Raw genomic sequence first — 19858 nt, forward strand, 5'->3', positions numbered from 1 at the left:
AAAACGCACGTTGTTCGTTTAGTCCTGGATCACTTACTTTCCTTCTATTAAAAATTATTTATAATAGTTTGTAATCATGCAACGTGTTGCACTAATAGTAGAGATAGATTCATTTGCTCATGGTTCGAGACACTAAACAGCGAATACCAAACAACCACATGGGGTTTGACACCCAACTACAACAGACTAGTATAAAAACGTGCTGACTCGATCCACTGCCGATCCAAAAATCTATACATCTGATAAACAGGCCATGTGAAAAGTTCGCAACCTGGTAGAGTAAAACACATTTTTTTCGCAGAAATTCATTTTTTTTTATTGAACGTTCCCATCAAGGGTGCTACACTGATTACAGCGACACTCAAACTTTTCGATACCATTTTGATAGTACCAATCGTCCTTTGCTTTAAAATAGACTATGTTTGTTTTTCAGTCGACGACAATTTCTTCCCAGCGAGCATTCTTCTCAGTTCTGAGAGCAGTAAATAGTCGGTGGGGGGAGATCTGAAAAAGACGTTGGATGTAGAAGCAATTCGAAGCCCATTTCATGGATTTTTCACACCGTTTTGACTGACTTGTAACATAATGCACTGTCTTGGTAAAACTGCATTTCCCTTTTCTTCAAATGCGGCCGTATTTTAGAGATTTCGTCCTTCAAAAGATCCCATAATGCTATGATTATATAGCTAGTCACTGTTGATGGTCCTTCCTTTTACAAAGCAGTAAGTAAAATTTATTCCACGCGGAACCTAAAACACAGACACCTTAAGCTTGCCAGCTGACTGTTTTTTTTTCCACGCTTTGGAGCGGGTTTACCGTGTGCAGTTCACTCGGATGACTGTCGATTGAAATTCGGAGTGAAATGATCGAACCGTCATTGTTTTTGGTCAAAAGTGTATTCACGCGGCACCTACTTTTCAGAGAGCTTTCTCATACCCAAATATTCGTGAATGATATGGTGAACACATTCGCATGACATATTTAGAGTGCCTGCTATTTCGAACAACTTCGCTTTATGGTCTTTTAAAATTATTTTGGGGACTTTTTTGATGTTTTCGTCGGGAACAACTTCTTTTGGACGACCTCGGCGTTCAGCGTCATTTCACAACGTCTAAACTTAGCATACCAATTCTTGATGGTTGACTTTCCTGGGGCAGTGTTCGGAAACTCGTCATCGAGCCAAGTTTTTGCTTCTACCGTTTTTTTTGTCTTAAAAAAGCAAGATGATTAAGCAACACGTGAAATTTCTTTTTATTAGTTTTTATACCCTGAACAAGGTACATTAAGTTTGTCACGAAGTTTGTAACACCCAGAAGGAAGCGACGGAGACCCTATAAAGTATATTATATATAAATGATCAGTATGTTGAGTTGAGTCGATTTAGCCATGTCCGTCCGTCTGTCTGTCTGTCCGTCTGTATATATACGAACTAGCCCCTCAGTTTTTAAGATATCGTTTTGAAATTTTGCAAACGTCATTTTCTCTTCAAAAAGCTGCTCATTTGTCGGAACTGCCGATATCGGACCACTATAACATATAGCTGCCATACAAACTGAACGATCGGAATCTAGTGCTGGTATGGAAAACTTTCACATTTGACGTGGTGTCTTCACGAAATTTGACATGGATTAGTGCTTAAGGTAATAATATAATCTGTGAAGGATATATTAGCTTCGGTGCAGCCGAAGTTAACGTTTTTTCAATAACAAAAGTTGCTTCATTTAAATGATACAATTCACAAACCAATGATTCGATAACTGTAAAATTTTTATACGCATCTTTTAAAGATCTGGGCTAATTAAAAACCATATGCATGAATATGGCCTCTAGTGGGCCCTATATTCGACCAAGACTTTTCAATAGACTTGTTATGTGGCGTCATTGTTCCATACGTGGGTGAAAACAGTTTAAAATAGATATACATATTGTGCAGTCGAAAAAGTGTTTTCGTATTTCAAATCAAATTTTAATTCCTTTTTTTTATACTAATAAATAAATAACCAAATATGTACCATTTTGTTCGACCACTTTTTGCCATTTTTCCGCTAGAGAAATTATTCCATCAGTGTAAAGCTTTCATCAGTATAAATCGAAATTTCCAGAACGGAAGCGAGCGAACCTTTGTTGTGCTACACGACCTGATACAGCATCGCCTCCGTAAACTTCACAAATTCCATTGGTGGCTTGCTTGGCATTCTTCTCAATTTTATACAAAAACTTTAAAATAAAAAATTCTTCATTATTTTCATTTATTTTTGAACAGCTGTTACTTTTTTGAACTTCCCCGAATTTAATTTTATTAAACGAGGCTTAAACTCTCACCTTTCCAAAACTATTTGGTGTGGCACAATGTAATTGTTAGCAGTGGAGATATACGACTGCAAGACATCTATTGACAAAATACGAAAAGATTTTTTCGACTACCCAAAATGAAGATAGAATCATGCTTTTATATATTATAATTTACATTTATTCTTAATAGGGTCTTTGACATCTCCTTTTGGGTGTTACAAATAGCCTCGCAAAGGGCTAAGTTCGGATGCAACCGAACATTTTGTACTCTCGTAACCATCAAAGCCGAGAAAAGCTTTCAGGTGTTAGCAAAACCCTAAATTAAACTAGAGAAGTATTGCCCTATTTCGTTCATTTTAGACTAAACAAGAGAATGCACGATTATTAGCAAAGGGTTCTTTCTGAATTTCATTAAGATTGCAAAAACAAGTCCTCAAAAGAATATTAAAAAATTTAAAATTATTTTATGAACACATCATAAAGCGTTTCAAGTTATGCCCTTTTGCATTTTAAGTATATACATATATACAAGTATATGCTCAACTCATTTCTGTACCTCCTTCTGAAGTCTTCTTCTGTACTGACTACAATCAAAACACACTGAAGCAGCTCTTGCCTCAAAGTTCGTCAATAAACTCGTAAAGCAAGCGCAGATATATAAAAAAGTAATTATTTCTAGCTATTCAGTTTAGATAAAATGCCAACTTCCACGGAAAGTGTATAAAAATAATGAAATTATTCCGTCTTTTTCTAATTACAGTAAAATTCGTCTGACTAAACGTGCAACGCAACAACAAAAACCAGTTACAGATAAGGGTAAGTTATAAGCGAATTTCCAAGCACGCTTATCTCCTGAATCATATTTCTGATTTATTACTAAAGTTTAAGCGAAATTCAATCAGTGCAATTAATATAAATTATGGACAGCAGGCAATTTAAATTAATCGAAAGCGAAATCTCATTGCGCTACACACTCAATGAGAGCCAAACAGGCAAGAGTTCACAGCGCGTTATCTGCTAATAAAATAAACGCAAATGGTCTAGTCGAAATTGCAGACGAACAAACAGCAAACGAAATCTTATCAACTTTATGAAATTAGCATAATTGGGTGTATTTTTTGTTGTTGTAGTAAGCGTAAATGAATATTTGGTTTGCATGTGATTAATTTTCGTCATGCACGAACGCCGACGCAGACAGTGACGCATCAAACGCGCTGACCTCCCCCCTACCGCGCTGCCGTCAAGGTAGACAAACAGGCAGCGCCACAGCAAAGGCAGCAATCCAACTGGAACTCCCTAGTTGGCGGTGAAAGCACACTGGCGGATGGCGTCTTGTCAATAAGTGATTGTCTTCATGCCTTTACACGCCATTTTCCGTTTCATCGACTGCTATTTATTCCTTTGTTAGGCCATGTCTGCGCTAGCGCTGTTGTTGTTGTAATTACTGTAGCTATTGTTACCGCTATTGTGTTGCCTTGGCGAAGAGTGCGGGTTACGCATGCTGTTCGCTAGCGTCTGCTTTTGGCCATTCTGCATGTCATCATCTTAATTTCGCAACGATAATTTGTCTTACTACAAACTTGGCATACTTTTTGGCGCATAGACTTTTGTATAGATAAAAGATATAGCTAAAGCAAAGCGGACTTGTGCTGTAATTCTTTTTTTGCTTGGACTGCCAGACGATTTTCGTCACAACTCTGGCAGTGACTTTGGCTGTGCACGGCTAGACTTTTTCTAAAGAAAAATTTAAACAAGATGATTGTGCCTTATTCACACAGAAAGATAGGAATATATGGATGAAAAGGATGGGACGAAAGCTATACAGATGCCCGCGGCGATAAATCAGCAGAAGCTAACAACCTTCATGAGATTCTGAATAATTTCAGAGGGTATACTTGTATTAAAGCCCACCTACTCGAAGGCGTATGAAAACGAATGCTCATGACGGTCGTCATGTGAGCATGGATTTAAGTTTAAGTTATGCATTGAGTTAAGCAACAAATGCGTTGATAGGGAAGATTTGTTATGAACGAGCTTTCATTTTTCTCTGTTTGGTGTCCATGACATCTGTCAAACATATTCAATAACCTTACCGTCATTGAACAAACTACAAGGTTTGTCGCAAAAGAAACCGAACTTTTTAAATATAACTGTTTCTGGTGGCGCCACCTATTGGCGGGTATATGAAATAAAAAGTTTGATCTCTTGTTGACATTTCGTAAAAATTTTAAAACAATTGGATAACTACAGTCGATGTTATCGATCAAAAAGTGACAGCAGCTTTTGGTCGTCGGTCGTAAAATGCATTTTGAACAAAGAGCAAATATTAAATTTTGTTTTAAACTTGGGAAAACGTTTACTGAAACATTTCAAATGATGAAAAAAGTTTATGGTGATCAGTGCCTAGCGATTCCAAGAAAGTCGTGAGGACCTCTGCGACGATGAGAAGTCGGTCGTCTTCAGAAGTCAAAAATAAAGAAAATGCTGATTTGCTTTTGCGATTCCGAGGGTGTTGTACACCGAGAGATCGTCCCAACTGGCCAAACGATTAATGCTATGTTTTACCTTGGTGTTATGAAGCGTCTTTTGTCACGCATTCGTCGTGCTCGACCACAATACCGCGAGGCAGGGTCCTGGCGCCTGTTGCACGATAATGCGCCGTGTCATCGGTCGACGCTTGTCACTGATTTTTTGACAAAAAACTCCATATTTAACATTAATCACTCACCCTACTCACCTGATCTGGCACCGTGTGACTTTTACCTATTTGGAAAACTTCATTTGCGCATGAAAGGGCTCTGGTTTCTGGACATTTCAGCTATCCAAAAGGCGACGACCGATATTCTCAAGAGCATTCCGAAAAATGACCTTAAACACTCATTTGAAATGCTAATTGACCGGGCTAAACGCTGTATCGAAGCACAAGGAAACTACTTTGAATAAAAAATATAACTTTTGAAAAATTTTAATTTTTTTTGTTTTGTTTAACAGTCCTGTTTCTTTTGCGACATACCTTGTATATCACATCTTTTCATTGTGTCGAAAATGTCAAATCTTCGTACCGAAATGTGATGATTTTTTGCGGAAAGCATTAATTTTTTGTTCCCATTTTAAGAAAAGTGCTTTACAGACGCATCGTATAATTGTCGAGGCATGCTATATCAGAAGCAACATGCAAAAGATAGTTTCAACGCGGGTATGTGAGCTCTTTGGCTAAGAAGTCTAGTGTGTGTAAGCCCGCAAATAACTAGGCAGCATCCTCAAATACCGTACGAAACGCGGCACATACTCTTATTACGCATATGGTGTACGTGAAAAATAGGCCGCGACGATACGATTTGATTTCGAGGGCTTTCTCTCATATTTGGGCGCCGAATAGAGCAACTGACTTTAATACTCCGGCTAGCACTCGTCTCCTGTTTAGTTCTGGTTCACGCATATTGAGCATTAGCCGGGTTAGAGCTCTGCATACTTTCGTAGCTTTTTCATATGTATAAGCCACGTGTTCTTTAAACGACAATCTTGTATCAAGAACAATTTCCAAATATTTGATGGCCACCTTTCAGGCAGAATATAGCAACTTCTCGGGTTTTTCTGGCAGTAATAAGTACGGCTTCTGTCTTGCTCTCTGATAGGGTTAGTCCATTAGTTTCGAGCCAGTCGCTAATTTGTGATATTGTTGTGTTGGTTACCGTGACGATATCTTCTATGTGTTTAGCTATTACCACCACAGAAATGACGTCTGCACGTTTACGTTTTTTCGATACTTGGAGTCGCAGTACTTCATCATCGTTATATTCCAGAGTAGACCCCTGTGGCACTCCACCGGTGATTTTGTATTTTTTATAACACTAGTTTTTGTTATAACTCAGAGTACTAACGTTGAAATAACTAACTATCAGGCTGTAAAGATATGCAGGCACGGAGAAGTTTTTCAGCGCACTCAGAATACTAGGCCAAGATGGGATCAGAAGGCTTTGGTATGTATATCATAAGCTTCTAAAACCTATTTATGATACTGTTAATATCTATGATACAGTTAATTTGCTATAGACAGCAAATAATCAATGTGAACCATGATCGATTTGAAGGTGGCATCGAAAAATTTCTAGAATGGGCCAGAAGACTCGGCAAAGTAATCTTGTTACACGACAATGCACCTGCACATAACGTAAAATCGGTTTAGGATACAATCAAAGTACTTGGCTGGCAGCTGCTACCCTAGCCACCGTATTCACCAGCATTACCACCTTTCTATTACTATTTCTTTTCATCGATGGGACACGCATTGGCCGAGCAGCACTTCAATTCCTACGCAGAAGTCGAACAGTGTCTGATTGGTTCAAAAGAAGAACATTTATATTGGCATGACACGTACAAATTGCCGAAAAAGTGGTTAAAATTTGTAAAAACCTATGGTTAATACTTTGAATAATTTTTGTTTTTGCTTTCTCTTTCAAAATTAGTATTTCATAACCTCAAAAAAAATACTGCACCTGGTATTAGAACTTGTAGGCGCGTATTTCCCAAAAAAAAATTAAAAAAAATAAAATGCATTAAATTTATGATACCAAAAGCTTAACTGTCCGTCTGTATGTGCGCCCATAAGCCATTGAGAGCGAAGTGCCGACAAACACGAGCTACTCAAAAGCATTGCAAATAGCAGCCACACAGCGAAAACTAATTTCCGCAAAATTAACAGCTTTCGCAGCATCCACTGCACAAACGGTGGCACATACACACGCGCACAGATCCACGGTTAGTTTGGAAACGCAAACGCCCGGCAAGCTTTTATAAATTGGCTAGCGTGTGTGCGTAAATGCACATTATGCCCCGCCCCTTCAAGCCATCCGCTGCCACGACTATTCATCTAAGCGGCATTGTTTGCATTGCATTAAGCGGCGCAACCGCGTTTGTTGGCGCACAGACAGTGCGGCGCCACAAAATGCTGCATAACTTAGTTGAGCATGGTGTCAGCAGCACTTGACGCACACACAAAAACTCAGCAAACTAACAACAATGCCAACAGCAAACAACGCAGCCAACAAACAAATGGCCAATTGTGCGAATAAAATAAAATTAAAAGCGACGCACTGCTTCCCGGTGCCGCAGCGCTTGCTTGCCAGCTTGTCAATGGCTGTGCTGGCGAGAGCCTGGCAGATTTTCGCATTTTATTTGCATCCGGTTCGGTGGCGCAGCGCTCCCAAAAGTATGCTACAAATGACACTTGAATGTTTATGGCATGAAAACCAACACTTGCCAGCACAAGCGCTAAGCGCGCTCGCCGAGTACATGAAAATGGCTGGCAATTGTCAGATAAATAGAAAGCAAGCACTTCGTAGCCGAAGAAGCGCCTCACATTGTCTGGTAATTGAAGAAAACTAAATGGCGCCAAGTAAAGTAATATCCAATACAAATGTCAGTATTTTTGAAACTGGGTTGGGTTAGGTTAAGTTTGATGGCTGATGCAGAGATCGCACTTGGACCACTGTTGGATAAAATATGCACTACTTTGTGAAACCATAGAAATTAAACTCCTGTAGTTCGAACTTAAAAGTTAGCAAAACGCCTTGGGGCTAATGAAAATTTGCTCAGGCTTTCAATTTATATTCCCAGCAGTTCGGTGGGGTATCTGAAAGTGTGGGCTTCCTAGTGTCAAAGATTTAATCTTGCAAATGCGAGACAATCAGGAAGAATGTGCTGATTTGTTTTCAGCTCGTCATCTTTCATATTGCTTCTGCAGTTGCTGTCCGGTAAGATGATCAACCTAACTGCGTGGACGCTGATAATGATAATGGCCTGTTATAATACCCACAACTAGGTTGAGGCTGGCCTTAATGAGGGCAAAGAGCTTACTGTATTCTTAGGTTCGACCAAAAAGATCTTTCGACAGCACATGAATCGATGGTAGCCCAGAGCTGGTCAAATTACCGCAAAGCCCAGCTTTCCAGTTGTGAAAAAGACGAGCAGTGTGGAGCGCTGATCCATTCCAAGTCTACTGATAGCGCTGCTAGGGTGCCAAAAGATCCGATGAAAAACCAAAGCGTGTGAGGACTTCCGAATGTTCAGGCATGTGTTAACTTAGATACTCTGAGTCTAATAGCAATTTTAGCAACATCTATGAACATTATATGCAATTAAGTACCATGGTTAGATCTTAGTGCACCAAACATGCTGATGAGCATTAGATCTTTGAAAAAAAAAGCCAACTACTAGTTTTATCAGAATTTCAAAAATTTTAACCGGCGCATATTTTCAGTCAATTTCAAGAATTTAAAGCATCCTCTCTCAGAAAATAAAGTAGCCTTTTAGGCGCCCTCGCACACTTTTGTCAAAATTATTCTCGACCATCATAATTCACAACAGCGATAGCATTTACGCGGCCTGAAAGTTCTCTCATTTAAAAAACACATTTATTTTCGCTACTCCTTCGTATGTGACGCCCAAATGTATGCTGTAAATTTTGTTCAACAAACAATGGCATTAAGTTTTTACAATACGTCGGCTGTTGTGGCGCCGAGAGGCACAAAGCGCAAACATATTTTAGGCATTGTGTTTTGGTATGCGCCTTAACAGACCACCCACTATACGCTGTTATGTGCTTTCATGTATGTGAGCGCGTATATGTGTGCCTGTCAAGATGTACCGCTGTTGGGACCTGTGTACGTGTTCGTGTTGGCTTTTGTTTGCTTTGGTGATTTGCATTCTAAGTCTGAATTATGCTCGAAATTTGCGGTGCAGCGAAACTCGTTCGGCATAACTTGCCGCGTTCAAACACAAGCGCAGCAGGAATAGCAAATTATATAATGCGTCGATGGAGGGAGGGCGCAACGACTTCAGGCTCTAAGGCCACCGCCTGTGCACACATGTGGGCGTCCTTCTTATATACATACATACATATATACATAATTCGCCTTATTGTTATAACTTCTTCGCGTTGTTTGCGAATGACAATTGAAGTTGCCACGCCGCACGTTCGTGCATTGTTCCGTTAATTTGCTTTTGTGAATATCGCCAAATGCACACAGCGTCTGTTTATAGGCATTGCAGCTGATCTCGAACAAAATACCCAGCACAGCATGAAGCTATTCAGCGTGTGAGGCCAGTAGTAATGTAGTTTTTTGAAAAACAATAGAGTTCTAAAGAAGCTTCGCACTTAAAATGGTATGAAAAAAAAATATATGAAAAGTATGTAGAGTTAGTTATAGTAGATTAAAGAAGAGAAGACTTTATTCTTCTTGTTCGATCACGTTTTTTCATGGAAGCTGAAACCGCAAAAGAAAGGTAGGTTCTAAATTTATCTCCGTTTTACTAATGGCATCCGCCTACATATTCCAAAAATTAATGTTAATGGGTTTTCAGTAAGAGCGCTACAAAAGTACATTCGATTTTTTTTGAATGGCCACCACGGACACGCTTGCAGAAGTCCAGGTGCTGAACTCAATTTTCGAAGGTTTTCAAGCATAAATCTATAAATCACGTTCGATATTCGTACGAAGTTCATCAATCGTCGCTGTCTTGTTGGCATAAACCATAGACTTGACGTAAACGCACAGCAAATAGTCTGACGGCGTCAAATTGCCCGACCGAGGCGGCCGATTAACTGGACCATTTCGTGAGATAACACGTTCACCAAACTTGGTTTTCAATAAATCGATTGTGGCATTCGCTGTGTGGCTTTTGGCGCCGTCCTGTTGAAACCACATATTGTCCAAGTCCGTATCATCCGATTCATGTCAAAAATATTCGGTTATCATTGTGCGATAGCGATTGCCATTCACAGTAACGTGCCGGTCTTAATCATCACGGAAGAAGTACGGCCCAATGGCGCCGTCGGCCCACAAATCGCACCAAACCGGAATTTTTCGGGATACAATGGTGACGCATGGAGTACGTGCGAGTTGCTGCTTGACCAATAACGCATATTTTACTTATTGACAAAGCCATTCAGCCATAAATGAGCCTCATCGCTGGAGATGATTTTTCAATGAAAATCTGGATCATTTTGAAGTTGTTGCTCAGCCCAATTCACGAACATAGGACGATTCTGGTAGTGAAGCGGCTTCAGTACTTGCGTCAGTTTGATCTTCTAAGAATGTAGTCCAAGATTTTTTCGCAAAATTCGCCGCAACGACGTCACAGAGATGCCCAATGCTTGAGAACGACGTGTGAGAGACTGATTCAGGTCTTCCTCAATTGTTGCACTAGTTACAGCAATATTTTCGACACTAGGCGAACGGACAGCCGGACTTACAATCACATTGATTTTAAGTTGACTCGTCAACCTGATCATTTATTTTTACATTAAAAAATGCTTACAAGCTCAAAGCTCCGAAGGTTTTTATCGGCTTAAAATTTTCCAAAAATATTCTCAGATAACACAAAAAACAAAAACAATCGATTATTTTTAAATACACAAGTGTATATTTACTAGTACAGTTTAAAATATAAGAACCAGTATTTGATATACAAACAAAGCTTCACTTTATCAAACGACTTTTAGGAACACAATATTATTAATATGCAATATTTCTATGCTAAAGTTGTTCTTGTTTCGTGCGCAGCGCCATTTTTAATTCCCTCAGACAAACAGTTAATTGATCAAACGAATCGATTTAAAATGTGTATACAAAATGTAGCCACGGCTCATTAAAGGGGAGGTCACTCCCAGGCCGCATAACTGCAGGACACTCTCAAGGGATCAGACAACCTCAATCAACGCGTACAATTTACCCACACACATGTACACACACAAATGCGCGCACACAAGTGCAATTAATATTTTATATGATATATTTTAAAGTAGATTTTTGAATGAATAGCCATTGGAGCTTGTGTGCCACATAAGTGATAATTAAAAAGCACGAAGCCATAAAGAAATTTTCATTAAACCGACCACAAAGCATGAAAGCGCGAAAATAATAATGTTTGCACTTGGCATGCCGACATATAAAGTACAAGCATATACATAGTATATAGATGGAAACCTGAAAATGGTTGGGAGGGAGGAGATATGGAAAGAGCCGACTGTTTCGCCCAGCACACAGAGTCATTAGCAGTACATATACACACACATTCAAACTTACTTGTATATATTTATATATAGCACATATGCAGTCGATATATATATATATATATATATATTTGTAGCGGCCAACCATAACGGAAGGCTATTATTTTCCCAACTCCATGGTAATTGGTGCATATCTACCTTGCAACAAGCTGGCTGTTAAATGGCGCTGTTGTTTTACTCACCGAATATGCGGAGCAGCAATAGTTTTTGGCGCACAAAGTAATGCCGCAAAAAACGCACTTTGCCCCCAAAAGTATGCAGCAAGGCAACATTTTACATTTCATATTTGCGGCGTAAAAAAGTGGAGCAGTAGACGAAATGCGCGAAAAACCGCGTAAGTGAAGCCTGCGGAAATGTAATTAAAAAACCACAGCGAATGAGACGATGCAAAGTGCAGCGAAAACATTTTTCATCACGAGTCAGCTGGACGTACATACATCAATGCAAGCACGAGCAGGTTTTTCATTTGGTTTTGCTCAACACATTTCCTTTACCGCACGAGAATTCGTTAGTCAGTGTCAAATCAGTTAAGTGCTTAGCGTATGTGGTTTTAGTTTTTGCTACACGGCTCTTAATAAGAGTCGACACACAGAAGCAAACAGAAAAGCTCGCTGACGAAACACCAATAAGACAAATTTTGGATACTCAGATTATGATTATATGAAGCATAAATTTTTAAATAAAGCAAGAATCAAACGTCGCCGATCAGCTAGGGTAGAACGCTAGAAACACTTACCCTTAGCAAGGTTCATCTTACTGCAGTCGTTGGGGCCCAAACACACAAAATTATCTGCTGCCTGAAGTGTTCTCTCAATAAATCCACTGATTGATGTGATGTGTGTGCACTGCGCGCCCCACACCACATATGCACATTTTATAAATATCAATCACTAATTAATGGAAACGTTTTAATGGGAGCACCACTTTTTGCGTGTGTGAATCAATTATATTTAATGCACCCAAGCGTTGCAACGCACTCACTTTGCGCAGCGCCATTTGTTCTCACAAAAGTTTCTGGGTCAGTTACTGGTATTGTGGTTGTTGTGAGTATAAGCTGGCCGGCGATGGCAATTCAGTGTCATGTGGTTTTTCAACGAAGCCCAGTGGGCATTTGATAGAAACAGCGAAACGAAAATGTGGCTGGGCAGTAAAACTCAGACTATAAAAATGGAACTACTACCTGTGTTCGATTGATTAGAGAGTGCATTAAGGACATGCATCCGGCCATTAGTGAACTTTAAGGCAACCCCTGAAAGTGCAAAAAATTTAACTATTATTGGAATTGAATCCTCTAAGTTGAGCCGAGTCCGTCGACGTGAATGCTAAGCCCTGTTAATGAAGTGCTAAGAGGTTAAGGCTAGTTTCCACCAAAAGAATATGTGATATTCTCAATATGCGGACCATCTAGACGTTTCATGGCTAAGACATGTCCTTAATGAGTGTTTTTACCTAAGCAAAGCAGCGTGTTTTGGAGAAGAACAACTAAAATCAATCAGTTTGGCATTCTTCGTTTCAAAGTATCCTAAAAATACCGCTTAATTTTGTTATATTAGTCTGCGAAACTATTTTTTATAATTCATTTCGAAATAACGCTTTACTACTACAAAGCAATTTTGACCAACGAAACTCGAAGGCATACTTTTCGGCGCTCTAGTGGGGCTATAAAACAATGAACAATGTCTGAAGCTTGCGCTGAAATATGCCATCATTCGAACTGTCAAATATCGTCTCCGTATCAATGCGCTGAACCATAAAGTTTGAAAATCAACAACCGTTACGACATTAACAGCAACAACAGCGACGACAGCTGTGACAACGTTGGCAAGTATTCAACTGCATTTTCAATAAACCACAGAGAAAATGTATACTCTTATATACCAGATGCGGATTCATTAATTTATTGCTATGCAATTACAATATAAGTGTGTGCGTGAGTATGAGTATGCATGTATGAGTGCACATTTAAGGCAAATATGCACATAATTCTTAACTTGCATTTTACAATAATCGATAAAAGCGTATTTGTGAGGAAGTGTGGATATTGAAGACTTCTTAACCACACTCAATCGTACAGAGCAGGCTGAACACGTACAAGGATTGACTTTTATATTCTGCGATAAGAGAACTAAAGCAAGTTGCGAGAAGGTTACCTTTATGATTCGGAATTCGAGCACAAAAACAACTTTTAATCATCGAAAATCGCTTTATGGATTTTCAAAATATTCTCCATTTAGATCTCTACAACTTTGCATGCGTTTGTACTAACAGTCGAAGCACTTTCGCTACTTTGATTGAGGGATCACCAAAATAAGAGTTCTAAACGCATCAACCGCCTCTTCAGGTGGCGAAAAGCGTTGAATCATCAGTCCATATTTTTTCAAAAATGATGCCAGCGAGAACGTAACCGTCAATGGAGACCGTAATCGCGCCATGATAACCGACTATTTGATGCCTGAAATTGAAGCTCGTGATATCGGTGACATTTGGTTTCAACAAGACGGCGCGACTTCCAACACATCGCATTAATCAATGGATTTATTGACAGAAAACTTCGGTGTGCAAATAATTTTACTTTTTGAACCAGTCGATTGGCCACCGAGATTGTGCGATATCACACCGTTAGATGAGCAAATGTAAAGTCTAAAGTACGTATGTATATGCGGCCAATCCCACTTCGATTCAGGGTTTTGAACAAATCCAAATCATCGCGAGTGTCATTCGCCAGCTATCAGTCGAAATGCTGGAACAAGTCATCGAGAATTGGTCTCAACGGATGGTCCATCTGAGACGTAACTGCGGCCAACATTTGGTAGAAAATTAAAAAAAAAAATGCTACAGAATGTTCTTTCGAATGTTAATAAAAATTTCTCATTTTTGTTCGGCAGGATATCTCCACCAAATTTATCATTGGGTTTTACCCTAGGCAGCGCTACTATCCCTGGAGATATTTTTCAGATCGGACAAATATAGCATACAGCTGCCATATAAACTAATCGGCGAAAATCTATAAGAAATGCCGCTGTGAAGGTTGTTAGAGCTTTTGTGCAGCTGAAGCTAAATTTTTCTAATTAAAGTAAATAAAACATATTTCTAGATATACTTATATTGTCATAAATGCTTTTGTAAATATATATGTAATTAGGAATTTTATATAGTATATAGGTACAAAAAGTAAGTATATAATATTGCGCTGTTTTTATCCATATCGCTACCCTAGCCTCCATGATTTCATTTAAATTTTTCCATTTTCTATTTTGAGCTAGAAAACGAAGTAAGTCGTCCACAATAAATGAACTGAGAAAACTTTTATGAAAGCGTCTTTACACTGCTCGCCTACTTTCTTGACAGTTGTCGACTTATTCCGGCGTTAAGTGCAGCAACGAACGAATGAAAAGCAAGCGCCAAGAGTCTGTGGCAACAAATTACGGAAATCAATATATACGCAAACAGGTGTATGCTCAGCGTCGCGACTGTTGCGCTGAATTAATTAAAAGTTTGCTGGCAAGGACCTACATAAATTATCACGACTACAAGCGCACATAAATTGAAGCACAACACTTGTCACCTCATCTACTTTCCATTTACTTGTCTTTGTGTTTGTTATTGTTCGTCTGTTTGCTGGCATTGTTGTTGTAGTAAGAAGTGTTGTTACTTGGCGGCACATAATTTTTCACAAAAGCACGTGAAACATAAGGGTAAAAATGAATTAGTAACCGAATGCCGCCAACTGCGCCAACATGTCATTTGACAGGGCAACTAACTATGGTGAATTACAACAGCACAAACAATAACAAACGCAATTGGAGCAAAAGTTTCGACCTGCCACATTTCATATTGCCAGATTCATGGGCAACGCGCCATCGCCACTCACGACCTAATGGCACTTTGGCGTGCGGCAACTTTGCAGTTGGTTTTTGCTTTTGTTTTGTTTTGTATTGTCTCGGTTTGATATTGTTTAGCGTAGTCTATTTACAGGCGCTTGAACTATTGTTCGCCTCTTAACTGCTTTGGCTTTTGTTCGAGTATTTGTTGTGGCGGCGGCAACATTTTGGCAGGTGGCAGCACAATTGTGCCCAAACAAATCACCTGTGCGTTTTTTGTTGTTGTGCCAAAAAGTCACCGACAGCGCATCAGCTGTCTGCACAGCTCGTCCACTGCGGGCAAGGCGGCTGCCTTTGTTGCGACGACGATTTGGCGCTAAGCCAAAATTTGGTGACCGCTTCTGTTGGCAGCAGACAATTTGAATTTTTGTGGCAGCAATAATGAAGTGAAATGAGTGTTTAGTAAAGCTGTGGCAATAATAACAACAACAATAATGGTGAGTGTCTAATTCAAAACAATATAATTTAGTGGCGGGCGGAGAAATGTGGGAAATCGCCGTTAATTGACGAGCGTATTGGAAGAGCAACACGCTTGGACGCTTTTCAAATATTGTAGGTTGTCAGTAATTTAATATTTTATTTAGTTACATTCATAAAATGAACTAATATGCGCACAAAGCTAAAGTGGTTGAGCACTGTTGAAAATATTTCTAAGATGTGTTGACATCAGCTCCAAATTTTTATGATCAGCCACTTACAATTTTCACTTAAAAATATTCTTTAAACTCTAAGTTTAACCTCACATGCCAGCCATTGCTTTTTTGCCAAATTTCGATTCACTAACTTCTTGGCTGATTTGCAGATATTTTTTTGCATTTCGAAAACTTACATTCACGTACTTTTAAAGAATAAATTGGTTTTTTGTGTTTCAGATGATCCAAGCATGAGAAATCGTGACCGCCAGTGAAAAAACGCATCTCATTCACACAGCCATTTCTCCGATAGATGTCATCAAAAAGTTCCGAAAAATTTTTTTATACACTCCACGATATACCTCATGATATGTGAAAAAAGTTCTATTGTAGAATAAAAATTTCTATGAAACCCTACTGACCCCTTTATATATCACCCCTTTTCAAGTTTTTTTTCACAAGTGTACGTTTAATTGTTTTTGTTACTTACATTTTCCACAAGAATGTCCAAAGCGCTCTATTAAATACATGCTAGAGAGTCCCAAGTGTTATGCTTACGAACACTTCAATGAGTGATGATAAAATTTTGTTTACTTTTATATGACGTATATTTAAAATTGGCTAAAGCTATCAACTATACTATATATGTTGTGTACATAAACGTATATATGCACATATCAAATATATAAGTGCACATGTCAAATTAAAGAAATTCGTCATGCCAAGCAGCTAAGCGATTCCGAAGGCAATGTGCTAGCACATGCCTGAGCTTAGCGTTATCTCGGATTTCCACTCGAAAATCTGCCATTCAACTATACTGGCAATTCAACCGCAGGACTTAATGCTATCAGAGCCATAAATTAGTTTCTTGTTGCCCTTCAACACACGCTTTGCCTGCACTGCCAACAAGGCTTTACAAGTACTTCATGGCATATATTTTCTGAGTCTTCCATTTCTTCGGTCGGCGACCAGCGGCGATGTCATTGACTTCTGTTTTACTCTCCTTGCGGTTGACAACAAAATGATTTGATGGATTTATGCGCATTTGTTGGTGTATTTGTGTGCGCACTCGACCAACAGATTGATACAGAGATGTGCATGTGTGTGACCATGCATTTGCGTACATGTGTGGTCATCTCAAGACACACAGCCTCGGACTTGTGTCCGACCGACTCATATTCGAGTACATTTTTATTCATCTCCCGGCATCTTGTCAACTCGTTTGTTGTTGTTTTTTTCCCATTCGCATTTGCTTTTCGATTTTCCCTTGGGTGAGGTTAATGCATTTATTTGTTTATTTAAATTGTTGCAAATGGATTTCGATATGCATATTTTAGTTTCGAATTTATGCTTCTTCTGCTTGGCAAGGTTGTGTGAGTATGTGTGTGAGTTGATGTGTCATTCATCTGGACTACAGTCGGAATATTCCGATGCCAATTTAAACAAGCATATGTTTGCCAATTCGATATGATAGCAGACATTTCGGACGATTTGCATGCATGTCGAAAAATTCATGACTTAAACGAACACATACACACATTCCGGTAAACATTATTCGTTCTCATGCGACTTTTCACTGAAAGGATCTTGTAGTATCGAAAATTCTCCTTGCTTTTTTCTAAAAGGGAAGTAGTTCTTGCTTGTAGGGCTTCCCTCTGTGCAGCGTCAAATGACGTTCATAAGTATTAAAACAAGAAGAAAACAATATATTACCCTTCATAAGCTGGATTTCTTATGGCATGAAGCTATATATGACAGTTATGGTATATGCCATAGTAGTCCATTCTGCACAAATTTTTTCTACCACTGGCTTGGACAATATTCTTTGCCAAATTTCGTGAAGACATCTCGCCAAATAGCTTAAAAGGTTTTAATACAAAGTTAGGTTAGGTTACGTTCGATGACTGATCCAATGATTGCCATAAAAACAGAACTTCTATTTCAGATCTTAAAAGTCCTCTTAAGAGCGCCTTACGATCAGTATAAATTTGTCTGCTCGATGGGACATCTGAAAGTGTGAGCTTCTAACTTTTTCAGCCTTGATCTTGCAACTTCCGGACACTCTAAAAGGAATTGTTGAGATGTTTCCGTGTCGTATTCTTCCAAACAGCTGCTGCCGCTGGCATCCGTTAAGATTATTAACATTACAACGTAGACGCCGACTTACTGGCGTCAAAGAGCTCACTGGAACTCTTACGATCGATATTGGGCCAAAAGAATTTTGCGACAGCGAGTAAACCAATGATAGCCCAGCGCTGGCCAAACTTTCGCGATGTCCACCTATCCAGTAATAAAAAACACAAGGAAAATGCAGCACTGCTCCATTCGAATTTAAAGGACAGCGAGGCTAGGATGCCCATCTTAAAAAGCATATCGGTTTGTCAGCTTTACCGTACTAATCTTAACCCAAAGTGACTCGATGCGTTTAATAACAGAGTTAGGGCGCTGGATCTATGGGTTTACGCGAGTTCAGCAAACGTTGGTCAACAACCTGCACATGTGCGGTTGCAAGAGCCTTCTGGCCCAGAGTAGAACGAAGAAGGTTCAGTGAACAGCTACCTCTTAGGAAGACTCACATCGCGGCAAGAGACCCTCTAACTATCCCATTGGCACTCACAGAATGAGGCTAAAGATTTCGGAGGACGCAACTTGTCAAATTTACAATAAAGAAGTAAGCCGGAAACATCTAGACACTTTTTCAACTGTCCTGCTTTAACTTTTGACTAAGGTTAAGTATTCCGTTGTCATAATTTAAGGAATCCGACGAATTGATTGAATTAAATTGACAACAATTGTGGAAGGGCCAGAACTAATAGGTATGGATCGAAAAGACTATCGCGTATGACATAGACATACCTAGGAGTTGTGGGCACTAAAACGGACAAGCGTCTTTACCAAGCGTCAGACAGTGGCTTCACGAGAAATCAGCGTAATTACCTAACCTAATCTAACTAGCCTTGAACGCTCGGTTAGTGATTAGTTTCTATATCCGCATATGATTAATTGAAAAATACTTTCTTATGAATGTTGTGATCCTTTCCAAAAAGTAGTGGGAAATGGTGAAGTGGACAGGAATACAGGGATAAGTACATACATATCTAAACGGATTTGTTCAAACTAGATAATCAATTGGGAGGAGGTATCTTTTCAACGAAATTAGATCCAGAATCGATTTACTTTTACCAGACCACTGAAGTGTCTTCCAAGTGCAGATCACGGCAATTAAAGAAAGCCTTCTTGTTTTGTCAAAGAGTGTGCTCACAACAAGAAATATATCTATATTTACAGAAGGCTTTGAAAACACTGAAGCCTCTTAGGGTGAAGGAATACCATGGCCTCTTGGTGGATCTAACGTCCTATTTCAAGACAAACTTGCAATGCGTTGCGCGACTTATTCATATCCCATATATTCATATCCCAGGTGACTGTGAAGCAGATACACTAGCCGAAGCAGGCATCAACCTTCAACTAGAAACCGAAAAATATGAAATTTATACATCTCTGACTTCTGGTAGATATTTAATCGACAAATATGTTATAGATATAGCTGAGCTCCAGTAGAGTCAATCCCCAACTTGTTCAATTTGTGGCCTGCTAATTCTAATAAAATTGAAAAGGAATGACATAAGAACTCTAGTCAAAGTGCTAACAGGACACTGTCTAATTGGCAGACATGCCAGCAGACTGGGCTTTCAATACAATGACTACTTTAAAATCTGGCAGGAGGTATAACAAAAAGTCACAACAGAACGTGATCTATGCGAATACTCATACAAGACTTTGTATAAGTAAATAATGCTGTTGTTGTTGTAACAGCAGAGAATATTCCTGAAATAATTTCGAAGCTAGTTATCGCATGGGTATTGCTTAAAAAATCTGTTTCTAATAATTTTAAAGCCACACAACGAACCAACGTGGCATGCATGATGAGATCAATAAGCCCTTTGCGGCGTCTATCTTCATATTATTAAGTTTTCATA

General features: G+C 39.2%; 1 protein-coding gene across 1 annotated transcript in view; it reads left to right on the top strand.

Moving 5' to 3' along the window:
- The window catches only part of LOC126767654 (neuroligin 4-like), a 188515-nt gene that overhangs the window by 45550 nt on the left and 123107 nt on the right, over window positions 1-19858 (top strand). Inside the window, exon 3 of the mRNA XM_050485139.1 lies at window positions 3053-3108. The gene's annotated coding sequence lies outside the window, so the exon portion shown is untranslated. The remainder of the gene's footprint in view (window positions 1-3052; window positions 3109-19858) is intronic.

Source organism: Bactrocera neohumeralis, chromosome 2 (genome assembly GCF_024586455.1).
Source record: "Bactrocera neohumeralis isolate Rockhampton chromosome 2, APGP_CSIRO_Bneo_wtdbg2-racon-allhic-juicebox.fasta_v2, whole genome shotgun sequence".
Taxonomy (NCBI): domain Eukaryota; kingdom Metazoa; phylum Arthropoda; class Insecta; order Diptera; family Tephritidae; genus Bactrocera; species Bactrocera neohumeralis.